The sequence below is a fragment of the Coffea arabica genome, chromosome 5c, assembly GCF_036785885.1.
Source record: "Coffea arabica cultivar ET-39 chromosome 5c, Coffea Arabica ET-39 HiFi, whole genome shotgun sequence".
Classification (NCBI taxonomy): domain Eukaryota; kingdom Viridiplantae; phylum Streptophyta; class Magnoliopsida; order Gentianales; family Rubiaceae; genus Coffea; species Coffea arabica.
The window spans coordinates 1,172,693-1,180,029 of record NC_092319.1 but is presented as its reverse complement, the minus strand read 5'-3'; the positions used below and the strand labels follow the sequence as shown (position 1 = coordinate 1,180,029).

The window sequence follows — 7,337 nt, the reverse complement described above, 5'->3', positions numbered from 1 at the left end:
CAACGATTAATCTTAGTTCTCCATGTTAAGGAAATGAAGCAGGCTTGCATGGTTTTAATTTTACTTGGGTGTTTATTTGTGAACAATATTCGGCTATACTCCGCTGGTTATCATTGACTAGTAACCGGGGATCGTCACCTAAAGTGTCGATTTTCGCGTCAAAAAGCAGCGATAATTATGAGTATGTGGTCTTTAAGCGGTTAAAGTTGAGTAACCGGGCTCCTGCATTGGAGAGATGTTGGAGTTCGCGTCAAAAGACTTGAATGGCTCAAGACTAAGCACTTCTTTCAAGAAGAAAAAACAAAAAAAAAAAGAAGGGAAAAGAAACGAAAAAAATGAAAAAAATGAAAAAAAAAAAAGAGTATACGAGCATGAAAGTATGTGAATAATTGTATTGCCTGCGGATCCATGAGTTTTTATGTTGAGATTTTGCTTAATAGTTGGACCAGTTATTGAGAAAATGTTGGTTGAATATTTTCTATTCTTAGATTAGTTAGTCTGGATTTGAAAGAGTCGTTGGTTTCAAAAGCTAGTTGGAGAGTTATCTCGTAAAATTTGTCATCAGTACTTGACAGTTATCTAAATTATACATTGGCAATAGTTGCTTTGATTAATAGCCATTGTTTTGAATTCAACTGCTGCAGAATGTTTGCTCGCTTGGTTGTGTATTTAAAGTTTGAAATGCTTGAGGACAAGCATTGTCTTGGTGTGGGGGAATTTGACGGGGATATAATTATGCATTTTATTTGTGGTTATTTGGTCTTAATTTTGGTGGTTGGGCCAAAATTTGTTTACTAGTCAATGATAACCAGCGGAGTATAGCCGAATATTGTTCACAAATAAACACCCAAATAAAATTAAAACCATGCAAGCCTGCTTCATTTCCTTAACATGGAGAACTAAGATTAATCGTTGAACCAGTTCACACAAAAATGTCAGAAAAATATTTACAATGCCTAGAAAAGTTAACCAAAAGAAATTGCAAGAGTCACAAAATCTCAAATATTTACCAGAGAGTCATCCTAAAATTTTACCATATCATACTTAACATATTATCATCTAAAACCATAACAATAGTTAAATTTGAAAATCTAGCCATTACTTATCAAGGCTAACCACAAAAATCCAAAAGGCATGGTAAAGGTTTTTTTTTTTTTTTTTGCGCCAAAATTTGGTGGGTGTCAAACCACCAAAAATAAAATTTATATTAGACCTACTACCAGTTGTATAATGGGGCTTTGTGCTAAGTCATTTTTATTTTGTTTGGCATATGTGATTTTGGTAGATTACTTATGGGTCAGTGATCAAGTTGATGCATGAGAGAACAAAGTTTAGGCTGCATTCACATGATGTACCATATGGCTCTGGTAGTGGGCAGCAATCCGTCACTGGTTTTCCCAACGTTGATGACTCAAACAGCTATTGGGTATGTTTCTTTTTCTAGTATCTATTTTTTCTAGATCATCATAATTTTCTAAGTTTAGGTATGATTAAACTTGGCTTGCAGATTGTTAGACCCGTACCAGATACCAACGCCCAACAAGGGGATACAATCAAAGGTGGTACCATCATCAGGCTGCAACACATGAGGACCAGAAAATGGTTACATAGCCACTTGCTAAATGTAAGTCTTACTATGATGCCTATTGGCTTCTAAGGTATCAAACCAAAAACTGATACTCGAATCACTTGTGCTTTTTCATACCAAAAAGGTACCTAGCAGACCTGTTTGAAAGAGCTGAGATCAACTCAGTTTTAGACTGGCATCACGCCAATCTATGACATAGTTCAGGTGCCCATCTTAAGTTTTGGCTCTCTATTAAATTATTACTAATCTAGCTGTACATTATTAGCTTGTCTTCCCTTATCAAGAGAATTGGGATTTGTCTAGCGATGTCTAGATATAGTCATTCCAAGTTTCATTTTCAGTATTTTGCTTATAAATGATACGTTATCATCAATATTAATGTTGTACTCCTTGATGCATGCGCTTATTTTTCTTACGGCTGGATTAGTCTTCCATAGCAAATGGATCTTTTTTGAAGTCATTATGATCTCATCCCATGAAATAATTTTACCTTTCTTTGTTATTTGATTGTTGCCTATGAACATTTTGTGTGCTTCCAGTTAATTGATCTTTAGGAGAGTCATTCTAGATTTATTGTCCCATAACAATCTTTAACTAATATATTACTGGTTTTCTTTTGGGTTGGCAGACCACACTTTTGGATTACATCAGGAAAAACAAGGTATGAATCGATTATTTTTATTGATGTTCACATTGAGGTACATTATTTGTAATGCCATTATGATTTGATGACTTTAGAAGAAGTACCTTATTCTGTCTTATGTTATGATACTTGAATAGTTGGGAACTAAATCTTAGACAACCTACTGTAGGTGGCAGCATCTGAAGCAGGTGGAATTACTCAAGGCATGGGGGCATACAAGGTACAAGTACCTTTTGATGGCAAGCCACAGACTTGTGTTTTCCTTGACACCCCTGGACATGAGGTAATTAATGATGTAGCACTGGTTCTAACTTTTAACTGCTTATTCATGCAAGTTTTTTTTCCTTTTTTTAAAATTTTTATGTCAAATGCTCTTCTTGGAGATTTTGCAGACATATCTTAAAAGGCCTTTGTCAAGATGAATTATCTAACATAATTGTAAAAATGGTTGGATAGGCATTTCGAGCAATGAGAGCTCGTGGAGCCAGAGTAATAGACATTGCTGTTATTGTAGTTACTACTGATGATGGAATTCGACCTCAAACAGAAGAGACCATTGCTTATGCCAAAGCAGCTGGAGTGCGAATTGTTATTGCTATAAACAAAGTGCGCTTGCATTTATTCTGAGATTTTCCACTGTGTGTTGGCTTGTATATCATTTAGTCTCATTTGCATTCTGCTTTTGATGTATGAAACATGATGACAAATCTCCTCTTGCTTATAGGAGTTGGCATTTTCAGTTCTCATAATCACAGTACTGCTCAAGTTTGATGTTTCTAGATTTTTGCATCATAGCATATTATCTTATATGCATTCTGTTCTTTGGGATAATTTTAAAAGTCCTTTGGGTTTCTGATTGATGGAATGTATAGCAGGGAGCATTACCTGCAGGTTGCTTCTATCTCAAAAAAAAAAAAAAAATCCTGACAATTAAAAGTGTCAGCATAGAATTCGATATTCTAATGTTGTACTATACCTATCCTGACACTTTCAATTATCATGAAAAGGGATTTTTGTTGGGAGATGGGATGTTATAACAGCATAGTTTTCCTGACATGTTGAATAGTACGAGTCTATCCCCACATTGGAAGGGACAACACTCGCCCTAGGTGTGAGGATAGATAAAGTGTCAGGTTAGATTATCTATACTGACACTTTTAAATGCCGTTAAAGGCCATTTTTGTTGTAGTGTGAAGCAATGTTTTAGTGAAAATCTACATACAAAAACTTATAATATGTAGTACGTGAAAAGGAAAAATATGTAGTATGTGAAAAGAAACAGGCCTCCTCCTTCCTCCTATCCATGTCCTTTAAAATCCGTCTTCCGTCCTCCCTCCTCCTCTCCCCTTCTCCTCCTTACCCCTACCTACCCTGCTCCTCCTTCTTCTTGTGACTAGGTCTGGTTGCTGTGGCTAACCAACCTAGGCCACATGGGTAGGAGTGGGGTTGGGGGGTAAGGATTGATGGGACGAGGAAGTGTCGGAACGAGGAGGAAAGGGAGGAATAATAAATAATTTTTAAAAATGCCCCAAAAATTCTAAATTCTAAAGCACTGTACAATATATTTGCATAGTACAGATTTTAGAATACAATACTATAACAAAAAAATTTTTTGTGAAAGGCATCCTAAGAAATATTTAATCCATACGGGACTCCAGCTTTCTCGTCCTCGGAATCCTCCTCCATCCTTCAACATCTTGATGGATGATAGCTAACAACCTCAAATCCACGCTGGACGAATGATGGCTGGATATCATAAATGAGAGGCATGACGGTGGAGAACAAGTTGAGGAAATTAAAACCTGAGTAATTTTACAAAACACAGAATGCATAGGAAGGACTGCTCCCAAAATTCTGTTAGATATGTTAGTGTACTGGTCCAAAAATAAAATAGTGAAAGAGAATGCGATCTTGGCCATTCGAAACATCGTATTAGCAAAATAATAAAAATAAATCATAAGTGACCGGTCCCGAAATATTGAGGATAAGAATGGTCACAATCGGGGTTGTATGATAATGTTAGTGTCAATCAATGTCAATATTAAAAGAAGAAAAAATATGCAATCTAGCGTGAAAAAATGTGCATAAATCTGATTTTACATGTTCCAACCTGTTGGCACAAAAATATGAAGCAAAGTGAAATTTTTTTAGTCATTTAATATAAGTTATTGCCACATTAAACTTTTTTATCATTAATCAAATCTCTACCTTTAAGATAAAGGGCAATGCTACAGTGCCGATAGTTATGGTAACGATAGTGGAGCAACCTGCAATTGCAGGTTCCTATTGACTTTGGCAACACACAAGGCTTTTTAGCACGCTTTCAAATATTGTATTATAATAATTAATATTAGTGTTGGTAAGTTTTTCAATAAAATAGGTAATTATTTCTTGTAAATAGTAAATTTTACTTACAAATAGAAATTTATGCTTTGAGTAATCAAATTTGCTCGTTATTTGATAAAATTCATTTTTTACTTATTATTTGATAAATTTTATTTTTTCCTTAAATTAAATTTACTAAAAGGAAAAGGAAAATTTTTTGCATCTTTAAGTAAAAATTACCACTAGATGATGGTGGCCTACTTGCCCAACCACACACTTTACTCTCTAGACCAACTTTTAACAATGTAAAATTGGTGTCATTAACAATAGTTGAAGTTCCATTAACATTGCTTTAACCAAAGGTAACATTTAACCTAAGTAACAAAATAAATGAAAGCTTCTTTAAAAAAAAAAGAAATATTTGCTCAATCGATTTTGTTCAAACTAAAAATTCTATTAATGGATAAGTAGCATATGCTAAATTATATTTTCATTTGTCGGAAATCAATATGCATAAGATATCACCGAAGGACTAAATAATATTGATCTCTTAAACAAATCATACCTAAACTCATGATATGATACGTTGTGCAATGCTCACCTTTATACTCATGCTATTGTCTTTTTTTCTATTTGTTTTTTGAATGTGCAAAATTCTTTTGAATATATTGGTGGAAAAGCATAATATCTTTTACAAAATTATTCCAATTTATTTATAAAATGTTAGCACTTTAAGGGAAACTATGTATTATAAGAATGGTCTGATACTTTTCTAGTGAACATAACTACTACATCAAAAACTATAGGATTCTTAGAACTATAGATGTAGGAGTAAGAATGAATACTAGTAATTATGTGTTAAATTTGACAGCTAAAATAGCGTACACTACAGAAACAAAAAAAAAAAAAAAAGAAAATGGTTTTGCTGCGAGCGAAAAAGAAAAAAATTAGGGTTCCAAATTTATGTGCAAAAATGTCTTTTTGGCACAAGTTTTACAATTGTGGTGTCAAAGAACTTGTTACCACCGTATCTTTTCCCTTCCTTAATTATTTTTGTAAATAATAAACTTATACCCTAATGATTAAATACGTGGTCAAAAAAATATCAGTAGCTTTGTCACAACTTTCATTTCATTTGGCATAGTAATACCTATAAATATTACGTAATGAATTAAAATTGTATTTTGGTCAACTTTAATGTTATCCAATTGTCATTAATCACCTTAATCCCAAATATACATAGATTGTAGAAACATAGACAAAAGCACTACAGACTACTTGTTTTTATAAACAAACACAAATTAGGTATTTAATGAACATATAGCATGACGAACAAGTCATTCGAAAGTATTTCAAGAATGGTCAAGCATTTTCTGTTGTGATATATTCAATTGTGCATATAGGCCTCATTACACAAGTTTATGTAAGGCACAGAGTACATGCATGTAATTTACTTATTGAAAACCAATGTCATACTTGGAGGCCATTTCTTTTAGCGTATGGAAATATACATATGGAAAGAATAGGAGGAGTAGAAATAGAGCAGATGCTGACGTTTGTAGGATCATTTTGATGTACTTTTCACTCCTAATTGAACGATTAGGATGCACTAAAGTCAAACGAGAGGCACTGGATTATGTGCTGTGCTTGATGTATACACATTCCTACCGATTTAATACCAATCCAACTCTTCAAAACCCATTGCACTTTCCCCATTCCTCACCAATTCCGGCATCCCAGCAAGACAGTAGATTCTTTGTTTCTCTTGTACTCAAAGAAAGAAAACAAAAAAGAATGGAGGAACAGATTACCAACACTAAAATTCCAATCATTAAAATAATTTCGGATCTTGGTTTTTCGCAAATCAATTTGTGCTTAAAATTCCTACCACTTTATATCTCATTAACATGGATTAACTGATTGATATGATTCTCAACCTTTTTTTTTTCCTTCGGGGTGGTAAAATTGATTGCTTGCGTTGGATAAGTGTTCCCTGAAGGAATTTAACACTAGAACGGGGATTAAGTGCAATTAATTTCTAAAACCACAAGGGAGTTTCCAATAATTGGTAGAAGGGAATGTTTTTGAAATTATCGCTAAATATTATATATGCAAATACATATTTCTATCATGGTCGATTATCCTTGCGATGGCAAGATTCTCAATTTAAAAGGTTAATTTAGCAACTGGATACTCATAGGTCAAAATGTAGGACTGTATGCGTGGTTTATGATAAGTGCTTATAAAAGTTCAATTAATTTTTACAATGAAAATTCGAAGCCATGAATTGTTCTTTTATGCAAATATTTTTCTTGCATTGATAATGTATATATTAGTGATTTTTTATGCATAACGTATGTGAAGGACCTTTTTTTTTTTTTTTTTTTTTTTGATCTTTATATGAAGGATTTAGAATTTATATTTGACTAAGTAATTGCTTTCTCCACCAAAAAATAATTTTGTTGCAGGCTTGACATATACTAGTAGAATAATGTAGAGTCTAGTCTTCTCTGCTGCTTCCATGCTAGAAATTCGAGTTTGCTATGTATGTTTGTTTTTGTTTCAGAGACTGAAATTTCCGAATTTTTACGGTTGAATTTTGTTTGTTTTTGTTTGAGAGAGTGTCTGGTGATGCTGAATAGTAACTATTCTTCAAGCTTAGTAAGAATGTGAATAAGTATTATTTGGCACCTACAACGAACTCTTCTATAAATGGTCCGTCATTCGGCAGCCAAAATCACCACTGCAAAACCCCTAAAACAACTAAAAAATATATTCAAC

The 7,337-nt window shown here is 33.5% G+C and overlaps 1 long non-coding RNA gene across 1 annotated transcript; it reads left to right on the top strand.

Moving 5' to 3' along the window:
• The first annotated feature begins 2,395 nt into the window (after positions 1 to 2,395).
• Positions 2,396 to 3,025, top strand: LOC140007400 (uncharacterized). Its single transcript, XR_011814710.1, has 2 exons — positions 2,396 to 2,514; positions 2,688 to 3,025. It is a non-coding gene; the product is annotated as an uncharacterized lncRNA (long non-coding RNA).
• Positions 3,026 to 7,337: the final 4,312 nt, after the last annotated feature.